Raw genomic sequence first — 26,487 nt, forward strand, 5'->3', positions numbered from 1 at the left:
AGACAGGTAAGATGTGGTTGGAGGAAGCACATCACTGGGGGAGTCACTTGGGGTTTACAATGCCCTATAAACCCCCATTTACTTACCTCACTTACTCCCTCTCTGCTTTCTGGCGACCAACAGGTGACCAGTTTTCCTCCAACATAGCCTTCTGCCACGATGCTCTGCCTCATCTTGGGCCCAGAGCAATAGAGTTGGCTGACCATATACTGAACCACTGAAACTGTGAGCTCAAAATAAAACTTTTCAACCTCCAAGTTGTTCTGTTCAGGTATTTTGGTCACTGTGATGAAAACCTAACACAGAAGGGGATGTGCGGTGCTTGTATGGGGTAAGGAGAAAGTTAAAAACTAGAGTACGACTGGTTGCACATCAATGCAAATACACTGGATAATGGTATGATTTAAATGATTAATTGTATTCTATGTGACTCTCGCTCAACAAAAACATAAGTTTGAAGAAAAACTGCATAGAAGTTAGAAGACTTATAAAATGAGTACCTTTGTAACCTATCACAATAGCACTGAACATTAATTTGTTACATTCATTCATATTGTTGGATACCTGTAGTTCATTTTATTGCTTGTATATTTCAAGATATTTTTAATTAATAGACTTTATGTGTGTATATTTATGGCTTGATAGCTCATTTGTTTTTATTTTTGGGTAATAGTCCATTGTATCAATGTATCAAAATTGTTTAGCCTTTCACCTAGGAAGAGTCACCTCCCAGATTTGGCAATCATAAATAAAGTTGCTACAAACATTTGCATACAGGTTTTCATGTAGAGGAAAGTTTTCACCTCATCTGAATGAAGACCAAGTACCATGATTGCTGAATCATACAGTAAAAATATGTTTAGTACTGCACATGGCTGAAAAAGTATGGACATGTATTTTACAAAGATCTTTTTCCCCCAATCTGTAGTTTGTCTTTTCATGCTCTTAACAGTATCTTTCACAGAATAGGGTTTTTTGTTGTTGTTGTGTTTGTTTTTGAGACAGGGTGTCACTAAATTGCTGAGGTTGGCCTCAAACTTGCTATCCTCCAGCTTTAGCCTCCCAAATCTTTGGGATTACAAATATGTGCCACTGCACCCAGCAGTGTTTAATTTTAATAATTCCAACTTATTAACTTGTTTCTTTCATTAATTGTACTTTCGGTGTTTTGTCCAAAGGATCACCAGCAAACCTAAGATTACCAGATTTTTTTATTGTTACCTTTTAGGAGTTTTATAGTTTTGTGTTTATCATAAAGGTCTATGATTCACTTTAAGGTAAGTTTTATAAAAGGCATGGTAAGGTCTGTGTCTAGATTCTTCCTTACCTCCTTTTGGCATATGGGTGTCCTGTTATTCTAGCACCATTTGTTTAAAACAACCACCAAGAAAAACAAACAAACAAAAAAAACTATCCTTTTTCCATTTAATTGGCTGAGAAATTTTTATCAGATTTATTAGACTTCGTCAAATGCTTGTTTAGCATCTATTGAGGTGATGTGATCATACAATTTTTATTATTTGTCCTATTACTTTGATTATACTGATTTTTTAATAATGAACCAGTCTTTCATACTTAGAATAAATCCCACTTCAGTATGGCATATGATTCTTTTTATTTATCTTTTGATTCAATTTGCTAACATTTGTTGAGGATTTTGCATCTACATTCATAAGAGATAATAGTCTATAATATCCCTTTCTTATAATAGGTTTGATTCCCATACTAAGATAATTATTCCCTGCTTCTACTTTCTCAAAGAGATTACAAAGAACTGGTATAATTTCTTCCTATTTGGTAGAATCAGGAAAATCTTAAAACATTCAGCTTTTCAAATGGAAATGTGAATAATACATAAAATACTGTTGTATAAAATAATTGTTATTTTTAAACCCATAATATCATTTGGGCATGGTGGCACATGCCTGTAATCCCAGCAACTCAGGAGACTGACACCAAGATCCCAAGTTCAAGTGTAGCCTCACCAACTTAAGGAGACCCTCAGCAACGTAGGAGACTCTGTCTTGAAAAATAAAAAGGCCTGAGCATGTAGCTCAATGGTAAAGTGCCTCTGGGTTAATCCAAGTATCAAAAAATAAATAAAAATTAAAAAATTAAAAATAAACCCATAATATCTTCCAGTACTTTTAAAATAGTGTCTGTGTGATCTTTTCAACAAACCTATAAGTTATGAACTCCCTTTGTAGTCCCTTATTACAGATATTTTTAAAGCAAGCTCAAATAAAGTAAGCAACTTCTTTGTGGTGACATAGCTACAACAAACAGAAGTAAAATGAATGAAATAGCAGGTAACTTGGAAATTCGATCTTAGGATAGAGATTGGGGCATAAAATGCTGCAATAGTGTTTATTCAACATATTCTGAGCAACAGCATAGTGGTTAAGAATACCAAAGTTTGAATCTTGATTCCATCACTTATTAGATGATATGACTGGGGGCCATTTCTCATATGGGAATCATGTTTCTTTCTCTATAAAATGAGGTGATTAATTAATACCCTTCCAAGGTTTTGTAAGGATGAAGTTATCAAATTAAGTAATATATTCCATATAAAGAAATAAAAGGCAGGCATTTTTCCTTCAATAATTACTTCCTTTAATAATTTGCCATTGCTGTCTGGTAATTACTCCTGTAATCCCAACAGTTTGGTAGGCTGAGGTAGGAGGATTCCAAGTTCAAAGTCAGCCTCAGCAACTTAGCAAGGCTCTAAGCAACTTGTCAAGATCGTGTCTTGAAATAAAAAGGGCTGAGGATGTGGCTCAATGGTTAAGCACCCCTAGGTTCAATTCCCAGTACCAATAATAACAAAAACAACAACAATAACAATTCACCATTGCTTTCTCTCACCTGTGGTGCTAGGGATTGAACCCAGGGCCTTGCACATTTTAGGCAATCACACTACCACTGAGTTATATCCCCAGATCTACCACTGCCCTTTAAAGTGACAAAATTTATTTGAGAAACTTCAAACTCTAGACATTGAGCAATTTGCTCATTACCTAAAAATTCACTTTGCACATATAGACAATTTGAAGCCCACAACTCACTTGGTAATTTAGGTTAATATAGCCCCCTTCATAACATAAAGAGCAAAATTTGGCAGCTCTTTTCACAACATTACCATCTGGAATTTCAAATAACAAAATTGTGAATGACTTCAATGTTAAATACAACGTATTTTTATGGTTCAAAGATTCAAGGATGAGTTCTATTTTACAGTTTCTGAATATATCCCCCCTAATTCCATAAATTTAACTAGCAAGGATCTGAGAAACTAGCAATAACATGTTATTCAAAGTCTAAAGACACAAAGCACATGTCAGGATAATTTATAATGGAAATGTATCACACACCATGGAGTATAGTGGTATTTTTCATGATGGTAAAGTCTTCTTGGGGAAACTAAAAAAAAAAAAAAGAGCTAATCCTTCCTAAATAGACTAAGGTTATCTTTGACTTACAATGATTTGACATAGGATTTTTTACTTTTACAATGGTGCAAAATCAATAAACATTCAATAGAAATCATATTTCAAATTTTAAGACATTCCCAGGTTAAACAATATGCAGTACAATAACTCTATTTAGAGGCTATACAGCAGATCTGCAGCTCTAGATCAGCCACACAAGCACAAAAGGTAAATAATACTCTACAGTGCACTGGGTTGCTAAACTATAACACCCAGTAAAGTACATTAAATGCATTTTTGATTTATGATATTTTCAACTTAAAAGTGGATTTGTCAGGACATTACCCATCATGATAAGCTTCTACATGATTTTTACTAAAGATTATAAAATCAAGATAGCAGAGAAAGAAAAAGGTCACAAAAGTGATTGAGAGTGAACACTGCAAGGAGATCATTTGAAGGGGGAAAAAATACCTTTCGTTATCAATTCTGTCTGGGCAAGTTCACACTGCACAAAACCAAATTTTCATGGAAGTAGTACTGATAGTTTTCTATGGTCAATGTAGTCAGCTGGAAACGTGTTTTAAACTATTTTCCCAGCTTCAAGTATCTAGGCCATGGTATGTTTTTAAAGAACTCTGAGACTTTGTCAGCACTGATTCCTTTTCAGACACTAAATCAGACACACAATTGTTTCTTCTGAAAAACTGGGAAGCACAGTGTTAGAGCATGGGTTCAATTCCTAGCACAGAAAGAAGGAAGAGAGAGAGAGGGAAGGAAAGAAAGAACACAAGAAAATCCTTTTAAATCCCAAATTTTCAGAAAAGGAGTAAATATTATCACTTGTTTGTTCATTCCTTAAAACAGTGGATTCACCTATAGTCAATAATCCCAAAGCATTGTTACTGAAGCCCTCTGGTTGTTCAATTTTTAACAGTACATTCAAAGAAATATATGTGTGTATACATATGTGCATATGTAATATGTACATATAATAGTGTATATATATATATATAAATGTATGGACAGTTATTTTATTTCAATATGCAGATCAACCATTTCTTGATGTACTCAAGGTTTTCTTTTTGGATAGGTATTAGTTACCTTCCCACCTTTTACCTCCATTAAAAACTGCACCTTATGACTTCAACTTCACTTAGGATGTTATAGGTAAACAGCTTTGTGAAACCCACTACATCATTTAATACTCCCTAAATTGAGGCCCCATTCAAGAAATAAGGGGCTGGGGAGATAGCTCAGTCGGTAGAGTGCTTGCCTTGAAAGCACGAGGCCCTGGGTTCGATCCCCAGTACCACTAAGGACCAAGAAAGGTTTGGGTCACTTCAGAAACTACTATATTTCATTTTGTGTTTTATAGAAACAGAAACTCAGAATCAAGTTCACAGTTCAAATTTATCAAGCTGTAGGCTTGACTATACATTTTCCTATAGGTGAATTATAACTCAATTTTTTAAATAACAAAGTCCAGTTCAATTTTAGAAAATTATTTAGGATTCTGCAACAATATATGTATTTTAACTGTTCCTATAGTCTTGACTTTGTATTCGAATATATATTTTATCCTAATCCTTAAAACTCTATCCCTTTTCACCTAATATATATTTTATCCTGATCTTATTTTATACCATTGAGCTGCAGAGAAAACCTGACAAGGTTTTAAAACACATCAGAAAATGGAACAAAACAGACAGGAACAATGTCTTAACTAATCCTGACAGAAGAACTATCAATTTCCTAGAAAAAAGAAATTAGTAGTTCAAATAAAATTGATATTGGCTACTTACAGTGTATAGACTACAGTAAGTAGTCCCACTTTTGTATAGTTTCACTTTTGTATGATTTCTTAACTACAATCAAACCTAGTATGAATATATCAAAAGGAAAATTCTAGAAATAAACAAGTTTAAAATTTCTGAGAATATGACTTCTGAGGTAGAGTGGGAGGTAAATGTGAGTAGCAATATCAGAAAATGAAATGTTAAATAGAATAAAAATTTTTGACTTAGTAATTTAAAAATAAACATCAGTAAAAACTGACATCTTTTTAAATAAATGGTGTCTTGATATTTTAGAAACTTTTTTTTTTTAAATAAGAAAGTATACTGCTTCAAGGTTATAAGTGTATGGTGAGCCTTTTTTTTCTAACATAGCCATGCTACTTCCTGAATCTGCATAGAACCATGAAAAATAGCATTTTTAACTTCCCACGTTTTTGTTTTGCTTATAATCATTAATTCAACTGGTGTTTACTGAACACTCTACTATCTTTGTCCTCTTTTGTTGTAAGTTTAGCTTCTAACTGAAGATTTATTCCTTTGGCTTATTTCTAATATTCTAACTCTTTTTTCCCAAACAATGCCAGCATCACCATCTCTTATAGCTCCCTAAATTGTAGTGGGGCATCACACTATGTTTCCCTTTGAGTACTCCCAGCAAAACAAGCACCAACAATCACACTACCTGAAGAGATCAGTTATGTGACATTCTCTTGAAGGAGAATGGAATTTGATTAAAGATTTTTAAGAATACATAAAAATTTGACATGGAAAATTCAGGCAGAGAAAATAGCATGGTCAAAAGTATGAAAATGAAGAAACAAAGTATACTCAACATAAGAGATGTGATATGCTATTAGTAGAAATATAGAATATTGCTAGGATTATAGTAATGATTACCATTACTATAAAGATACAGATCATGAAATTCAATTCCAGGTCATTTAAGTAATATTATTTATCATTTACTGAATGCTCACACCACATATTCAACTCTTAAACCCTTAATGGAAAGATCTCATTTAATTTTTACAACTAACAGTCAAGTATGGTAGGTATTATCCTCTGAAGAAATTAGGTTTAGGGAAATTAAGTAAGTTAACAAGACTAAACAGCTAATAAGTTAGATTTGAATCCACACCTCTTTAAAAATATGCTGCCCTCACAGGTCCCCTCTTATCTAATGAAGACTGCTTTCAGTGACCTCTAGATTTTATACAAGAAGAAATTTGCAATGACTTGTGCTCACAGGTGAGTACTACTACACTGGACAAAGAAAGAACCATGATTACTAGTATGGCAGACTTCAGAAAAACTTCAAATATAAATCATTATAGGAACATGAGATGACAGCCTGAAAAAGACTACATTTAAAACAAAAGGGGTGTGGAAGAGAGCATGCTAAGGGTAAGCTTAGTATGTTCAAGGCCCTGGGTTCAATCGCTAGCACCAAAACCATAAAACAAAACTGGGAATATAACTCCACCAAACTGTACTGCTTCCAGTGTTTAAAACAGGGTGTATATATATATATATATATATATATATATATATATATATATATACACACACACACACACACACACACACACACACACATCAATGACTGTCATTAACACTACAGGACTTTTTCATTGGTTATGAGGTTGGTTTGCCTGAAACAGTATCCACATATGCTGATACCTCTTTGAAAACCATTTAGCTAAGGAGGCCATCATATCAAAAGCATCTTTAATTAATAACCATAAGCCCTGCAATGAAAAAACATGCAAAATATTCTTGTGTTTTGAAGACAAATTGTATAGAAAATGTGCTGCCTAATAACTAATGATAGCATTGGATATGAATACCATAATTTGCCTTTCCAGTGTTCACTAACAAAAGACGATATGTGTTCTGAAAAACATTTAGTAAAAATCCATTAGTAAAAAAAATTAGCTATGGAAATACTCAGGAATCACTGACCAAAGTAAAGCTCACACAGGAAGCTAATTTGGGGGCAGAAAGAATTGAACAGTGGTTATGCTGCTGTTTTTAAGTAAACTAAGTATGAAGTTACCTTCACCTTATCAATGAAGAAAAGTATATTGCTTCTTAGAGGATGAAGAGGACAAATGTTACTCATTGCCTTAATTTTAAAGAACTCTCTGCCTCTACTCCAATACATGGGTTCTTTTCATTTGCCACAGATAAATGGCTAAAGAGTACTCTAGGATAAACAGGACCCCACAAAACAGATTATTCCTACAAATAATACAAAATAATTTCATTATTTCTGAAATAAATTCTTGTGTTTTAGAACTCTGAAAATGTTTATGTTTTCTTCTACTCCCCTTCAGGATTACTTCAGTCCTTTTCTTCACTAACAAAGAGAAAAACATAAAAACCATGACAATCTAGTGATCAACTATTTTAACTGTCCACCATAAATTAAAGCCTAAATGAATTCTATTCACTATCTAAAATTTAAAGAAATTGATCTCGAGGAGGATCCAAGATGGCAGAGTAGAGGGTGATTGCATTCCATGTCGCTCCAGGACTCAGGATTCAAAAAGAAGAAATATTGAGAGAGCCGGGACCAGCTCAGAGTAGCCAAGTGAAACTTCCCCACCAGGGAGGCAGAACCAGACAGCTGCCCTTTTTGGGTCACTACATTATCACGTTGCTCCAAGACTTCAGGCTACTGAAGACTACGAGGTGAGTTATTGGAAACCTGCAGGGACACTGTAAGTCAATAGGGGGGAAACTGCAATATCTCAAATGTTCACTCCTAGAGGGGAAGATACTTGAGCAATATGAGAAAACAAGGGAAGAAAATGTCCCAAACAAACCTGGATGCACAATCAATAAAATCCAATGACAGCATGGCAGAAGAAATGTCTGAAAGGTAGTTCAGAATGTACATAATTAAAATGATAAAGAGAAGCAAACGATGAGATAAGAGAGCAAAAGCAGGCTTTCAATGATTGCACCAATCAAAGGTAAAAGAGCAAATGCAGAAAGCAAAGGATCATTTCAATAAAAAGAGATTTTGAAAAAAAAAAAAAAACAGGATTCTTGAAATGAAGGAAACAATAAACCAAATTAAAAACTCCATAGAAAGCATAACCAATAGGATACAACACCTGGAAGACAGAACCTCAGATATTGAAGAGAAAATATTTAATCTTGAAAACAAAGTTGACCAAATAGAGAAGATGGTAAGAAATCATGAAGAGAATCTACAAGAATTACGGGATATCATGAAAAGGCGAAATTAAAGAATTACTGGGATTGAAGAAGGCACAGAGAAACAATGCAAAGGAAAGAACAATCTATTCAATGAAATAATACCAGAAAATTTCCCAAATCTGAAGAATGAAATGGAAAATCAAGTACAAGAGGCATATAAGACACCAAATGTACAAAATTACAACAGACCTACACCAAGGCACATTATAACGAAAATACCTCACATACAAAATAAAGATAGAATTTTAAAGTCTGCGAGAGAAAGTAATCAAATTACATTCAGGGGGAAACCAATACGGATATCAGCAGATTTCTCAACCCAGACCCTAAAAGCTAGAAGGGCGTGGAACAGCATTTCTCAAGCTCTGAAAGAAAATGGATGCCAACCAAGAATCTTATACCCAGCAAAACTTACATTCAGATTTGACAACAAAATACAATCCTTCCATGATAAACAAAAGCTAAAAGAATTTACAAATAGAAAGCCGGCACTACAGAATATTCTCAGCAAAATATTCCATGAGGAAGGGAAGAAAAACAATGATATAAATCAGCAAAGAGAGGAACTACCATAAAGGAATAGCCAAATAAAGGAGAAACCAAGTCATGTTAAAAAACAAAAATAAGCTAAAATGACTGGGAATACAAACCGTATCTCAATAATAACCCTGAATGTTAATGGCCTGACTCATCAATCAAAAGACACAGACTGGCAGATTGGATTAAAAAGAAAGATCCAACAATATGCTGCCTTCAAGAAACTCATCTCATAGAAAGAGATACCCACAGACTAAAGGTGAAAGGATGGGAAAAAACATACCAGGCACATGGACTCAGCAAAAAAGTCGGGATATCCATCCTCATATCAGAAAATGTGGACTTCAAGCCAAAGTTAGTCAGAAGGGATAAAGAAGGACATTTCATACTGCTTAAGAGAAGCATAAAACAGCAAGACATAACAATCATAAATATCTATGCCCCAAACAGTGACTCATCCATGTATGTCAAACAAATCCTTCTCAATTCCAGAAACCAAACAGACCACAACACAACAATACTAGGTGACTTTAACACACCTCTCTCACCACTGGACAGATCTTCCAAACAAAAATCGAACAAAGAAACCACAGATCTCAATAACACAATTGATAATTTAGACTTAACAGACATATATAGAATATTCCATCCAACAATAAGCGAATACACTTTCTTCTCAGCAGCACATGAATCCTTCTCTAAAATAGACCATGTTATGCCACAAAGCAAAAACAAAAAGACAGAGATACTACCTTGTATTCTATCAGATCATAATGGAATGAAATTAGAAATCAACGACAAAATAAAAAGCAGAAACTACTCCAACACCTGGAGATTAAATAATACGCTGCTGAATGATGCATGGATAACAGATGACATCAGGGAGGAAATAAAAAAATTCTTAGAAGTAAACAAGAACAAAGATACAACACATCAAAATCTCCGGGACACTAAGAAAGCAGTAGTAAGAGGAAACTTCATTTCATGGAGCACATTCAATAAAAGAAGAAAAGGTCAACAAATAAACGATCTAACATTACAGCTCAAGGCCCTAGAAAAAGAAGAAGAGAGCAACACCAAAAGTAAAAGACAGGAAATAGTCAAAATCAGAGCTGAAATCAATGAAATTCAAACAAAGAAAACAACTGAAAAACTTGACAAAATATGTGATGGGCTGACAGATCTGACTCCATGAGAATGTTATAGGCCAGACTCTAAGGGAAATGACTAAAGAGACTCCATTTTGCTCTGAGACTCCATCTCCATGTTATGTAGAAAATAAGCTTCTCCCATGGGAACACCCCGCCTCTGTGCCCATCATCAGTTACGTGGTGTGACATGTTTAATAATATATAATGGCAATTCCTATGTACTAAAGAATTGCTCTCTTTTGATTCCTATTGTTCCTAAACAATGTACCATGTGAACCATAATTGTGTGGATGCTAGCAACCATTCTTTAGTTTGTATCTAGGTAAGGGTCATTTTGACCCACTTTCCCCTCTGTCAATGATCTCATGATGTTAATGTGTAATTTCGAATCATAGCAACAGACACTTAATTAATGTGATTTTTGGTATAAGAACCCCTACAACCCTGTGGTCGGGGCTGTTCTCCCAATAGCCATTTTTTGGGGCACTGTGTGAGACAGTCAGCTGGCCAGCTTAATAAAGACTCTCAAATTTGGACTTCTCAGTGGTGATCGGTCTGTTCTTAAGTTGCACCCCATAACAAATAAATAGTTGGTTCTTTGAAAAAAATAAACAAAATTGATAAACCCTTAGCCACACTAACAAAGAGAAAGAGAAAACTCAAATTACCAAAATTCAGGAATGAAAAAGGAAATACCACAACAGACACAACTGAAATACAAAACATAATTAAGCTATTTTGAAAACCTATACTCCAATAAAATAGAAAATCTCGAAGACATCAACAGGTTTCTAGACACATATGATCCACACAAACTGAATCCGGAGGACACGCACAACTTAAATAGATCAATTTCAAGCAATGAAATAGAAGAAGTCATCAAAAGCGTACCAACAATGAAAAGTCTGGGACCAGATGGATGCTTGGCCGAGTTCTACAAAACCTTCAAAGGAGTTCATTTCAATACTCCTCAAAGTATTCCATGAAATAAAAGAGGCGGGAACCCTTCCAAACTCATTCTATGAAGCTAATATCACCCGGATACCTAAACCAGACAGAGACACATCAAGAAAGAAAATTTCAGACCAATATCCCTAATGAACATAGATGCAAAAATTCTCAACAAAATTTTAGCAAATTGCATACCAAAACATCTTAAAAAGATAGTGCACCACTATCAAGTGGGTTTCATCCCAGGGATGTGATGCAAGGTTGGTTCAACATCCGGAAATCAATAAATGTCATTCACCATATCAACAGACTTAAAGTTAAGAATCGCATGGTTATCTCAAAAGATGCAGAAAAAGCATCTGATAAAATACAGCACCCCTTCATGCTCAAAACACTAGAAAAAACAGGATAGTAGGAACATTCCTCAACATTGGAAGGCTATGCCAATAAATGGAGTTAAAACTGAAAGCAGTCCCCCTAAAAAATGGAACAAGGCAGTGATGCCCTCTTTCACCACTTCTATTCAACATCATCCTTGAAACTCTAGCCATAGCAATTAGACAGAACAAAAACATTAAAGGGATATGAACAGGAAAAGAAGAACTCAAACTATCCCTATTTGCAGATGACATGGTTCTATATTTAGTGGAGTCGGAAAATTCCACCAGAAAACTTCTAGAACTCATAAATCAATTCACTAAAGTAGCAGGATATAAAAAATCAATACTCATAAATCTAATGCATTTTTATTCATAAGTGATGAATCCTCAGAAAGAGAATTTAGGAAAACTACCCCATTCACAATAGCCTCAAAAAAAATAAAATACTTGGGAATCAATCTAACAAAAGAGGTGAAAGACCTCTACAATGAGAACTACAGAACACTAAAGAAAGAAATTAAAGAAAACCTTAGAAGATGGAACAATCTCCCATGTTCTTGGGCAGGCAGAATTGTGGAAATGGTCATACTACCAAAAGTGCCATACAGATTCAATGCAATTCCAATTAAAATCCCAATGACATACCTCACGGAAATAGAGCAAGCAATCATGAAATTCATTTGGAAAAATAAGAGACCCAGAATAACTAAAGCAATCCTTAGCAGGAAGAGTAAAGCAGAGGGTATTGCAATACCAGAACTTCAACTATGCTGCAGAACAATAGTAACAAAAACGGCATGGTATTGGCACCAAAATAGACAGATCAATGGTACAGAATAGAGGACACAGAGACAAACCCAAATAAATACAGTTTTCTCATACTAGACAAAGGTGCCAAAAACATGCAATGGAGAAAAGACAGCCTGTTCAACAAATGGTGCTGACAAAACTGGAAATCCATATGCAGCAGAATGAAACTAAACCCCTATCTCTCACCATGCACAAAACTCAACTCAAAATGGATCAAGGACCTTGGAATGAGACCAGACCCCGTGCACCTTATAAAAGAAAAATTACGCCCAAATCTTCATGATGTCAGTTTAGGATCAGACTTCCTTAATATGATTCCCAAAGCACAAGAAATAAAAGCAGAAATCAATAATTTGGATATATTCAAACCTAAAAGCTTTTTCTCAGCAAAGGAAACTATCAGCAATGTGACGAGAGCCTACAGAGTGGGAGAAAATCTTTGCCACTCATACTTCAGATAGAGCACTAATCTCCAGAATCTATAAAGAACTCAAAAAACTCTACACCAAGAATGCAAATAATCCAATCAACAAATGGGCTAAGGATATGAACAGACGCTTCACAGAAGATCTACAAGCAATCAACAGATACATGAAAAAATGTTCAACATCTCTAGTAATAAGAGAAATGCAAATGAAAACTACCCTAAGATTCCATCATCCCAATTAGAATGGCGATCATCAAGAATACAGGCAACAATAGGTGTTGGTGAGGATGTGGGAAAAAGGTACACTCATCCTTTGCTGTTGGGGTTTCAAATTAGTGCAGCCACTCAATACTACAGTGATGCAGCCACATCAATCAATGTTCATAGCTGCTCAATTCACAATAGCCAGATTGTAGAACCAACCCAGATGACCTTCAATTGATGAATGGATTAAGAAACTGTGGTGTCTGTGTGTGTGTGTGTGTATATATATGTATATATAATGGAATATTACTCAGTTATAAAGAGGAATAAAATTATGGCATTTGCAGGCAAATGGATGAAGTTGGAGAATATCACACCAAGTGAGATAAGCCAATCCCAAAAAACTAAAGGACAAATGATCTCACTGATAATCGGATGATGATACATAATGAGGGGTGGGAGGGAGGCAAGAATGGAGGAAGGATGGATTATACAGAAGAAAAAGATGGGTGGGAGGGGCAGGGGTAAGGAAAAACAATAGCATGAGTGGAACATCATTGCCCTATGTAAATGTATGATTACACAAATGGTGTGCCTCTACTTCATGTACAACCAGAGAAAGATGTTGTACCCCATTTGTTTATAATGAATCAAAATAAATAAATTAAAAAAAAAGAAATTGATCTCTTATTTGTCAGAGTATTTACTACAGATAAGTACTACAGATAAAAAAGCAGTTGGTTTAAGAGATGCTGGTGGTATTAATTGTGCCTGCCAACATCCTAGTTCTATCAACACTGAATTTTGTTCATCCAATGGTTCCGTGTTAATAAGCCATAATCATATTTCACCACATTACATTTTAACAAAGTAGAATTAATCCTCCCTGTCCCCCTATGGCCTAGGTTTGCAAGCGTTTACAATTTTTTAATGGGAATTCTTTAAAACAACCAGTATTAAACATTCACACACAGAAAGATGAAAAAATCCAGACACAGAATTAGTTTTATCAACTGTGTAATTCTAAGGTATGAAGTTTCTGCTCATATTCCCTCCCAAATCTCACTCCGTTCAATTTATTACTTTAGAGACTGATTTTTAAACTCCACACACTGGTTACCTGTGAGAAGGGAGAGCAACTGGTTCAGTATGAAGTAACGGGATTTCATATATCTGTGTTTTATGACAAATACGACAAACACTAATAAAGCTAAATGACAGGTACACAGGCTTATGTAAGTATATAATTGGGGGGAAATGGTATAATTTACTTTGTCTTTCAACTCACCAAATATTTCCCTAGAATAAAAAACTTCATAGCTAATAAAAATTTTAGACCGAAGGAAGAGAAAAAATATTTGGGAATATTACATATTTCACAAAAAGACAAACCCAGGTAAGTTTATATAAAGTGAATGAGATGGAGAGTATCAAAGTACTAAAGACTAGAGTAGAAGGGATTCTAGAATACAAGGCAAGCACCAAATATGAACCAATGACAAAATTTTGCCAAAAATTAGCATTTATGAAAATGCCTCTAAATTTACCCTTAATCATTTTTTCCAGTTATATGGAATATTACAAATATTACATACATCTTTATTTAAATTGTGAGCAGCTTTTCTACTTTCCAAAGTTTTCCATAGTCATCATTTTCCCAAATCATGTGAGAATTTTGATTTAGTTTTCCATGACCCAATATATTGCTAAAATAAGAAGACTGCCATGAGCCTCTTTCCAAGTGACATCAATGATTCTGAGTAGAACATTAAATATCAGCTTAAATCTAACTGGACTTCCTACTATGAATCACTGAATTTAAAAATAATGTGAAGTCACCCAAAGAAACTCTTGAACAGGCAGTTTTAATAAACAGGAATTATTGGAATGATTAATCTATTTTAATAACATTTGCACATGCAACTGCAAAAATGTTTCAGTTTTGAGAATGTGAGCAAAATATTAGAAGGCAGAAGGTAGATTTCCAAAGCTTATAGAAATAGATTGGGATTTTATGAACCCCCCCGAAACATCTGTTATTGAGCTATGAAAACAGTTTTCTTTACCTATGTTATTTCTCCTTATATTTGGAAGGAAATAATAGCTCAATATTAATGGTAATTAACTATTGAGGCTTTTGGCCTTGGGGCAAATGTGGTAAACAATTTTCAAAATTAATGTACCATTAATAATGTTTATTTCAACATGACTAAAGTAACCCCAATAATATAATTTGAATATAAAACATATGCTATTTTAGTCTTATAAATGTAAGACTTTTAGGAATAAAACAAATCATAGAACATGAAAAGTGAGTAGGTTCAATGTAAGTATACAGAACAAAGGTTCTCAACCATAAGTTCACAAAACCAATTAAGTGAATCTCTAGAGATTGAGACCCAGGCACCAGCATATTTTAAATCTTCTGACATCATTCTAACATGTAACAAAGGTTGAGAAACACCACTCTAAGATCCTAACAGTCTGAAGTAAATTAAGTATTCCACAAAGAGAAAATACAAACACATCCATGATATGAAGTAAAAAACAAACAAGAAGTTAAGTAATGCCTGCATTTTTTGTGGAACAACTAAGTTTTTTCTAAGCAATCCTGACACACTCAGCTCAAACTAATCTTCCCACCACAGAAAAAAACCTGGAGCAAATTGATCAAAGAGAGATAAGCCACAAGAACTGGGAAGGAATAGAAATACCTTTTCACAAGTGATTATTTTACTTGGTTGCAACTAGTCTTGAATTAAGTGTGCGATGAAAATTTCATTTTTCCTCAGGACTAACATTTAACCCTTACCCTTACTAAAAATAAAAGTCCAAATGACAATGATGAAATGGTTCATCGTTATCAATGACAAAATACCAAATCTGAAAGCAAACCTCAAGAAGTGCTCCTACACGTTTTACATGGCAATAAATTTAAATTGAATATATTTGCATAAATACTTCACAACTGTATTTTTAAAAAAAATAACACTTTAGTTTTACATATGTTCAAGTACTAATTAGTATTCAGAATGAAAGACCATAACAGAAACTTAAATCCTCTCCCTTAAACAAGTTTTTTCCACCAGTTTGTTTTTTTCAAAATAGCACTTACTTTATAATAGTTTGCTTTTTCATACAGTTTGATACTTTCTAAGCTAAGAATCAATTAATCCATACAACACTCTGCCGAGTGGATACTAATCAGTTACTCATACTTATTTCAACTCTATTTTCAAGGAGATTGTGTGAAAAACTTACTTATACCCAACAGTGCCAAGGTGACTGGCACAAGAGAAGAAATATCTGAACAACTGCCAACATTCACTGGTTTACTTATCTTTTACTAATCTACCCCAGTATATCCCAAAAATTACGTTATAACGTGAACATTTATCCCACTACTTTTTATAACTGGGCTCACAAGGCCTATGTAGGGAGTCCTTGCCTTCTGAAAGAAAGGAGCAAAAATGAGAAACTCAATTGGAAAGAGAATAAAAAATATGAAGAGAAGGACAAGAATACTTATTCACAAAATAAGCTGCAAAGTGACTAATTTTTTTTAAGTGTTGGGAAAGAATTTCCTCATTAAATAAGCAAAAGAAGATTTAGTGAAGTCTAGAAATTTTCCCTATTCCCATACAGAAAAGCCTGTATACACCATACTTTCAAAACTTCAACCTGCTTGCCTCTACAAGAAAATAAGCTCACTTAACTTCCCATTAACTTAGAACAAAACTTCTGCAGGGAGATGCCCTTTCACAAGAAACAACATGTCATCTTATCATTTCCCTCCAGAGGATTTCAGAGCACCAATGTTACAAGGTATGCAAGCTACACACACTGAACAAGTGATCTAGTTAGATTTCCAAGAATGATTATTGTGAGTACACATGTAATGATTATTAACTGATACACATTTTGTCAATGAGAAAATATATACTACATTTTAAAGGGTTTATTATATAGTTAAGCTCTAAAAGGACAGTGTGGTTTTAAAGATTTCACCTAACCTAAATTATTGATGTAAGAATAGGACAAGCATAAGAGAATGTACCAATAGATGTCAATGCAGAAGATAAAGGTACCCAAAGAAACCAATGTATCTACCAAAAAATTGTTTTTCATAATTAATTTTGATAGTGCCTTATAGTTCACAGAACACACATCAATTAAGCATTTAATTTTTTAAAAAAGCTTTACTGATATACATAATTCACATATACAATTCACCCAATAAAAGTATCCAATGATTTTTAGTATGTTCACTGAGTTGTATAACCATCATCACAATCAGTTTTAGAGCACTGATCACCAAAAAAAGAAACTCCAAATCATTATGTCATTCCCAATTTCTCCTTCTCCCCAACTCCCACCTATCTTCCCCTCTACACTCTCTGCTTTAAGGAAAACACTTACTAGTTTGTTTCTATACATTTGGCTATTCTGTCTCTAAATGTCTACCTATTATGGACTTTGTTTTTCCCTTACTATAATAAGATATCCTTTGACCAACATCTCCCCATTTTCTTCTTCCTCCTAGTAACCCAAGCCTCTGGTAACTACCATTCTACTCTTGTCTTCCATGAAATCCACTTTTTAAGATTTCACATGTGAGTAGGATCATGCAGTGGTTTGGACACGTGGTATCCCCCCAAAGCTGCTATAAGAGACAATCCAAGGAAATTCGGAGGTGAAATGATTAGATTAAGAGCTGTGGCCTAACCTACGTGGATTACTCTACTGATATGAATTAACTGGAGGCAAGTAGGATGTGGCTGGAGGAAGTATGTCATTGGAGGCATGCCTCTGAGGTTTATATTTTGTCCCTGGTGAGCAGAGCTAGCTCTCTCTCTGCTTTCTAGCTATCCATAAACTGAGCATCTTTCCTCTACCATGCCCTTCCACCATGATGTTCTGCCTCATATTGGGCCCAAAGGAACCAAGTCAACCAACCAAGGATTGAATTTCTGAGACCAAGAGCTAAAATAAACTTTTCCTCTTCTAAGTAGTTCTTGTCAAGTATATTGGTCACATCAATGCAAAGCTGATTAAAACATGCAGTATTTGTCTTTCTATGCCTGGCTTATTGCACTTAAATATAATGTTCTCCAGGTTCATCAACATTGTCACAAATGACAGGATTTTGTGTTTTGTTTGCTAGAATGATATTCTACTGTGCATATATACTATATTTTCTTTATTCATTCACTGATGGGTACACCTAGGTTGATTCCATTTCTTACCTATCATGAATAGTGTTACAATGAACATTGGAATTCAGTATCTTTTCAAAATACTGATCTCATTTCCCCTGGATATACATCAATACTGGGATTGCAAGATCATATGGTAGCTGCATGTTTAATATCCTGAGAAACCTCCATACTGTCTCCTATAAAGGCTGTACTAACATACATTCCCACGAACAGTGTATAAGCATTCCCTTTTCTCTACATCCTTGCTTAGTTTAGTTTTGGAAATGATATACACAAGACAAAATAAAAGGCAATATGACAAGAACAAATACATGAGTAACACATCATTTTAAGAAAACTGTTGGGTTGTAGCTAGTAATAAAAAACAAAACACAGTCCCTCAAAACATGCTAAAACATGTCAGAGAGGAACACATTCCCACAATGGGAAGGAAGCTTAGTGAAATGTGTTCAAGGACTCTTGGAAATAAAATTCTCTTAAGATGCATTCAATCTATTCACAGTAAAACCTCAACATCATCTTAAAGTTATCAGAAATACAAAAATGCATGCTAAATTTACATACTACAGAAAAATTAATATTTGATGTCCCTCAAAAGCTAACTATATGATGTCCTTAACTTTTAAACATAAAGTATTAATTTCTTTGTACTTCCACATTTAATTCCATATTCACTTAAATAAAATTTTAACAGGTCTAGGTTCTCAATCGTGGTTTTACTTTCCAACAGATAGCTCTGAAAGGAAAGGAAACAGAGGGAAAGGAAGGAAAAAGGGAGTTAAGAGAGAGAGAAGGGCTGAGAAGGGCTAAGCTTATTACAGCAATCTTTTAAAAAACACAAACATTTTTGATAAGCTCATTTAAAACACTGGAGTATCTGCAAACAGTGCTTAACCTAAATTTTATTTTTTAAACTAATCTATTCAATTCTAGAATGTCACTTCCATAATAGAAATGCATGCCCTAGAATCAAATTTATCTAAATAACTTACTTTCATGGTTTGAGTATGAAGTGTCCCACAATAGCTAATCTCTGAGACAAAGCAGGAAATGTTCAGAGGTGAAATGATTAAATTATGAGAGTTATGACCTAATGCACAGATCAATCCATTTTGTGCATTAATGATCTAAATGGATTATTGGGTAGTAGCTGTAGGCAGTAGGGTGTGGCAGGAGGAAGTAAATCACTGGGGGGTTACTTGGGCTATTTTATCCCTGGCTCCTTGCTCATGCATGGGTACACTCATTCTTTCAACTTTCCCAACTGCCATGACTGAGCAGTTTTCTCCTGCCATGGCCTTCCACCATGATGTTCTGTTTCTCTCCTCTGCTCCAGAGCAATGGCATGGGCCAATCATGGACTGAACCTCTAAAACCATTAGTCTAAAATAAACTTTTCTAAGTAGTAACAGTTTTAACAGAAAACTGTTTTTTCCTGCTGTTAAAGACAATAAAAGAATGGTTAAATGAAAAAATGAATAACATTCACGTTTGACCTATTTCCTAAACCAGGTGACTTTTAAGCAAATAAATTATTTAACCTAACCAATTTTATTCATCTGCAAACAAGGATAATACTGACACTTTGGAAGGTTGAGAAGATTAATGCTATCATTCAAAGTAATTAGGGTTACTGAAACATGATAAAAACACTCATTACATCAATGATTAATCTGAATATCAGCTACCAGAAAAGTCAACAATAATGTACACAGTAGCCAATTTTTCTCTTAAATGGAGCCCAGAATTATGTATGTACTGTGCACAAATAAGTATAATTTAGAAATAAAGACAAAGCAATATGACATACCACAGAAAGAGACAAGAACTATTATTAGTAAATAAGATTACATGACTAAAAAATTCAATGAAAGCAACTGAAAAATTTTTAGGCCTTAATATTCATTAGCACAACACCTTCCTAAAAATTAACCGTAATTTGATTATTAAGCACAGGGGTGAGGAGTAAGAGACAGGGAGGAAGGAAAGAGAGAAAGTGGGATAAAAGGAAGGAGGGACAAAGAAGAGATGGGGGAGAGACAAAGGAAGGGAGGGGAAGCTATTAAGATATAGAAAAGGAATGTAGTGAAAGGGCTATTCCAGGAACAGAAGTAAAAATATTCAAAACATAACAAGTACATATATAAACTGATGAAATTCAAATAAAGGCTATAGTTTATAGTATTAAACTAACATCAATTTCCTATGTTTGATTATACTATGCTCTGACAAAATGTTATCAAGGGAAACTGGGTAAAGGATACACAGGAAATCTGGACTATTTGTAAACCTTCTATGTTACTTATTCCAAAATAAAAAGGTTTTTAAAATGCAGAAAATAAACCTCATAAAAAAACCTGTGTAACTGAGACAAAGTTATAAAACCTCCAAAAGGTAAAAGGGGACCTGAATAAACATAGAGAAATAAATGTTTCCAAAGTTCAATTATGAAAACACTATCATTCTAATCATACTAAACACTTTTATTTACATGTCTTTTTTTTTAATTTGACAATAATTCTGAGGTTGATTTGGAATGATAAATAGGCAAGAAAGCAAAGAAACATGCAGAAGAGATTAGCCTACGTACTAACAAAAACAAAGCTGTAAGAATTAAAAATAGTACAACTCTAACATGAAAAACACAGAAGCAGTATAGGAGAATGGCCCATATATAAACCCTATTCCCTATATTCCTACACAGCTAAATTCCAGATAGAGCAAACAAAAGAGTCAACAAATAAAAAGTAACAAAAAAATTGTATGGCTATAAAATATCATCATATGGATTTCTGGTCTGACACTAAAGAGTTTGGAAGTCATCATTCCATTCTCACAAGAAAACTGAAAACACAATACAATCAGTAACTCTTCTTAGCCTCAAGACAGAACTGAAGTACAGAGAAAACTGATAAACCCCAAAGTGGAGAGAGGTGAATCCAGAAAAACACACCTTAAAATAATCACAAAGTACAAGAACAGAAACCCTAGCTAGAGCCAGCACCCATAGGAACACCTGAATTGTTATGTAGGGACTTGATACACACTAGCTTGTGAAGTAAAACTCAGGGGATGGGAGGTGGGTTGCAAATTTTCAGAGGTCTTACCAGGTAGGTTCATGCTGTGAAGATCTGAGAAGAGTCCCCTCATGTTTCCAGCAGAGGGAGAAAAAAAGTAACTACTCTGCAACTGCCCACAAATCTCTGGGCTCAATCACAAAGACCTATCTTCAAAGGAAACTATTTTACCAGAGTGAAATCGAACTTGTGAGGAGGGAAACAGCAAACTCCAGGCTTCACTAGCCTTTCTATCTGGCCTAAGTTTGGAGAGGCACAAGTGGAGGGAGCTAAAAAGCACCTACAAATAAAAAGCACTCATTAAAAGCACAGGCCAGAGACAGACCCACTAAAAGACAATTAATCATAAAACACTTCCCTTCCCCCACATCAACAGGGTTCTTATATTAATTAAGGGAATTATAGCTTAAATAACAACCCCAGACACTATTTAAGAATTAGGGAAACCCAAGACAAGGGAGACAAATACAAGTACGCTGGGGGATTTTCTTTTTTTTATTAAGCATGTACACGGAGTGTTTATTTTTAAAAACACTGGGGGATATTTTAACCTCTGACATCAAAGTTACAGCAAACAGTGAACACAACCTAACTCACAGTTAAATAACCCAACACTAAAGTATACCTAAATTCCTTTTACCCCATACATTATGTCCAGCTCTTAACAACAAAGCAAGACATGTTAAAAGGCAAATCCACAGTCTGAAGAGACAAGCAGGCATTAAAATCAGACTCAGACATGACAGACATTTTGTAATTCTCACACCAAGAATTTTTAAACTAAAAAGGGCAACTGTTGCACTTCTCTTAACCCCAGTGACTCTGGAGGCTGCAGCAAGAGGATCACAAGTTCAAAGTCAGCCTCAGTAACTTAGCAAGACACTGTCTCAAATTTTTAATAATTATAAAAAAGGACTGGGGATGTAGCTCAATGGTAAAAGTGCCCCTACGTTTAATCCCCAGTACCCAAGTGGGGTGGGGGGTGGGGGGAAGCATTATAATTAAGATTAGTATGCTGAAAGCTCTAATGCAAAAAAAAGTATACACCATCTAAAAACAAATGGAATCTAAGCATAAACAAGGAAGCACGGAGAATCAGGAGAATGGGAAATTTTAAAAAATAATGGCTATCAGCAACACAATCTCAGAAATCGAGAATATCTCTAATGTACTGGTTCATTAGTAAGATTAGACACAGCAAAAAAAAAAAAAAAAAAAAAAACAGTGAACTTCAAGTATGTCAACTGAAACTTCCCAAACTGAAAAGCAAAAAAAGAAGATCTGGAAGCAGTGGTGCACGTCTCTAATCCCAGTGATTTGGGAGGCTGAGGTAGAAAAATAGCAAATTAACAAACCGGCCTCATCAATTTAGTGAGATCTTGCCTCCAAAAAATTAAAAAGGACTGGAATGTAGCTCAGTGATAAAGCAACCCTAGATTTAATTCCCAGTACCAAAAAAGAGAAAAAAAGAATTTTTTAAATGGAACAGAATATTCAAGAACTACAGGACAGATAGGCACAGAGGTGCACACCTGTAATCCCAACAACTCTGATGGCTGAAGTAGGAGGATTCCAAGTTTGAGCCCAGCCTAAACAACTTAGTAACATTTTTCTCCCAAGAAAAGGGGGGGTGAGATGGGGTTGGGGATATAGCTCAGTGGCAGAGCACTTGCCTAGCATAGCATGCACAGGTCTTGAGTTCCGTGCTCAGTACTGAAGGGTGGCAGGGGAGTGCTGGACAATTGCAGGTGTACCTGTGCATAATGAGAATATCAGAAGAAAAAGAAATGAACTAAAGAAACATTTCAAGTAAAAATGGTGGAGAATTCTCCAAAATTGAATGGTACCAAACCACAGATCCAGAAGCTCAGAAAACAGCAAATAAGATAAACAGAAAAATTTGTATCTTAGCATATAAAAATAACTTCCAAGTAATCCATATGAAACAACTTTGCAAAGAATAACAGTATTAGTATGTAAAACAATAAAGGCTATCTTCCTTTTCCTTTTATTCAAAATGTTCTATAATTACTTTTATGATTTCTAACTCCATTTTAGCTGTTACTATAGAAAAATTAAAATGATCTTGTATAATTTTAAAAGATACTAACATCAATTCCATGAAAAATTTCAAAATATTTACATATATTTCTTAATATAAAACTTATTCAAGGTAACTACTTTGAAAAATGCTAATTATTCTTTATCCTGTTGTTTTAGAAGCACACCATGATTACGTTACCTTCTTCAGCACTGTGCTTAGAAACTTCTGAAGAAGATAGGTTCACTTTTCTAAGCTAACCTACATTGTATTTTTCCTGTCTTCTTTTGTCTCCTCCCTTGAAGAAAGTTCCCACTTATGTCTGAAAATGTGTATGCTTTTAGCGACTATCCTGCTTATATCCTTATGCTATTCTAATATACAAAGAGTAAAACAGGTTTTACTATTTAATAAACCAGTAAATTTAATTTTTTGAATCACCAATCAATATATTTGATCATAATCATAGCCTAAAATGAAAACTACATGCATTTTGTGCATCATTTCCTTTATTTGGAAATATTTTTATCATCAGGCAAGATTTCAAGTATTACTTGGATTCTAAGTGGATAGATTGTCTTAATTACATAAATTTTATATAGCATACCATGAAAAATTTTTTAAAAAGTAAACACTGAACAGCCCTTCCCAAATTTGTCTGTTTCAGTACTCTAATTTTAGCCTTTAATAGTAATCTAATACTTATGTTAAATCATATTTGAAAATTGTATTTTAGAATAACCAACTTAATCCATAACTGTCTCACTTATCATGCTACATAAAATTATAAACTATCAAATTAAATTTAAACAAAAAATAACACTGCAGTGTACTGTTAATTTTAAACTCATTAAATACAGCTGATAGAAAAAAAGGAGTACTTGCCTATAAATTTTTTCTAAGTAACCAATAATATGTTCTTCTGTCAAAATGTACTCAGTAATCACATAAGGTTCAACACTGAAAATGACTCTTAACTCCAAAGTCTTCAGTATCATAGTTAAGAACAGCACTGGCATAAATCAGTTATGCTACAATGTCCTAATTCAACTCATGATTACATGCCTGATTTTCCCAAACTATCCTCTTATTACTGAATTAATAAGACTAATTATTTTTATTCTATGACCAAATGCCAAGTACGAAATCCGCTTTCCTGACTCCTTAAAGAAAAGGATACATATGCTATCACTCCAGAATCTACCTGAAAATTGGAGATATTTTGGGAGTTTAAGGATCTCAAAGCCCACAAAGAAAATGAACAAAAAACAGTTAATTAACATCTATGCAAAGAGTTTAACATTGACTTCTTTTCCTACATAAATCTGCACTTTTCAACCATTCTGTATCACATATACATCTATAAATCTCAACTCATTTTCAGGACAAGATAATGATTAAAATGAATAATAGACGTGAAAGAATAAAAAAATGTAATTCAAATTAGAAATTAAATTGAAAATTTGTAACTACATTTAATAACATTTAAGTCAAAAATCTCCGAACTTTCTGTGTACCTCACATCACATATAACAACTCCATTTTGTGAGACAACTAAAATAAACTACTATTCTAATTTACTAGTTGTTTAAACTACCTTTCATCTCGAGGTGAATCTTTTTGGAGATAAAAATATTATTTTCTAGTAGAATGAATCAGATTCTACTACCCTATGTGCATATATGATTATACAACTGGTATAAATTCACACCAGGTACACCAGAAGAATAAGTTATACTATACTTATGTATGATGTGGCAAAATGCATTCTATTGTCATGTAAAATTAATTAGAACAAATTAAAAAATCTTATTTTCCCCATTAATTGGTCAATTTCAAAAAGTCTTCATTCAGTATATATTATAATGCCCCAGAATTCAGAATTATCATTTATCTTAAAATTTGAAAAAACTTTTTCCTCAACTCTGTCTCATCTTTCATTTCTCCTATAAGTGCCAATACTACTATAAGCACCTAGATGAATAAAACATATCACAAGGACTCAATTTCTAGTGCTTGAGAGACTGTTAAATCATGTTAGAACACAAAATCTTGCATACTTGGTTAGGCAGAAAAGTGAAAGTTTTCAAATTAAAGTGGCAATTCAGCATGGGGGTGAATGAGGAATATGGTGTCCCAAGACACTATATAGAAAGAAAATCAAAGAAAAAAGCCTACTCTTCAAAAACAACTAAAAATTTAGGATAAATTCTAGGGTCCCTTCATTCTAGAAGATAATTTCCCAAAGCCCAGACTAACACATGCTTAAGATTTTAGAGCTGAAATGAAAATTAGATACAGTTTCTACTCACAGGGTGTTACATTTCATATAGGAATAGGGAAACGTTCAGTGAAATGTAAAAGGTTCATGTTGTTCTTTTCAATTTTGTCATCCTTAATTCTAGATTAGTAAAGTCACTAAGAAATGAATTAAGTCTTAAAAGCTAAAATGCAAGAAAATGGAATTCATAACAAATCCAGCATCTCTCTCAGAGTGTTTTCACTACTAATTAGTAAAATTTAAAAAGATACCAATAAGCATAAAACTATCAAAATACACAAAACAAACCATGGCTCTAGTACTCATGAAACTATGTTTAGTTATTGATGTTAAACTTTTAGTAAAGTGTTGACCTGTTCTTAAATAATGCTATAACAACTGAAAAACAAATTGCAACAATAATGAGAGCTGATCAGAATATAGTTTGTCTCTCCCAGTATCTAGGATTCTGGTCTCCCACAATTTCTTTTCTTTCTTTTTTAAGAGACAGAGTCTCACTACCTTGTCCAGGTTGGCCACAAACTCCTGGGCTGAAGTGATCCTTCTGCTTCAGCCTGCCATTACATCCAGTCAGTCTTCCAAATTTTTTGACTGCAGAATGGCAAGTAACTGTTCACCTGAGTTAATAGCTTTTAAAACTCTGTAAGATTCAAGAATTTTTTGCCTTAAAAAAATTTTATATGAATAAAACATATCACAAGGACTCAATTTCATAATCTCAGCAATAAATGTACCAGTACAACCTATGCTAGTCAGGATGAGTTTAAAAAAAAAAAAAAAAGGAGGAGGAGGAAAACTGAACTTCCTAAATTAAAATAAAGCCTTCAAAACACATTTGGATGTTTTCCTCTATTTAGGATTATGACAATGAATCACTATGGAGAAACTGGGAGCATAATAGGGAAACTATCACATAAAACTTTTTTTCTGAAGTGGAGCTGGCCACTGTGG

The 26,487-nt window shown here is 34.1% G+C and overlaps 1 protein-coding gene and 1 non-coding gene across 3 annotated transcripts in view; one reads left to right on the top strand and one right to left on the bottom strand.

Annotated features, from left to right (window-relative positions):
• The window catches only part of Hs2st1 (heparan sulfate 2-O-sulfotransferase 1), a 188,913-nt gene that overhangs the window by 149,017 nt on the left and 13,409 nt on the right, over positions 1 to 26,487 (bottom strand). The gene's annotated exons all lie outside the window — the stretch shown is intronic.
• Trnas-uga (transfer RNA serine (anticodon UGA)) lies at positions 4,678 to 4,746 on the top strand. Its single transcript has one exon. It is a non-coding gene; the product is annotated as a tRNA-Ser (tRNA).

This window comes from Sciurus carolinensis, chromosome 1, assembly GCF_902686445.1.
Source record: "Sciurus carolinensis chromosome 1, mSciCar1.2, whole genome shotgun sequence".
NCBI classification, from domain to species: Eukaryota; Metazoa; Chordata; class Mammalia; order Rodentia; family Sciuridae; genus Sciurus; species Sciurus carolinensis.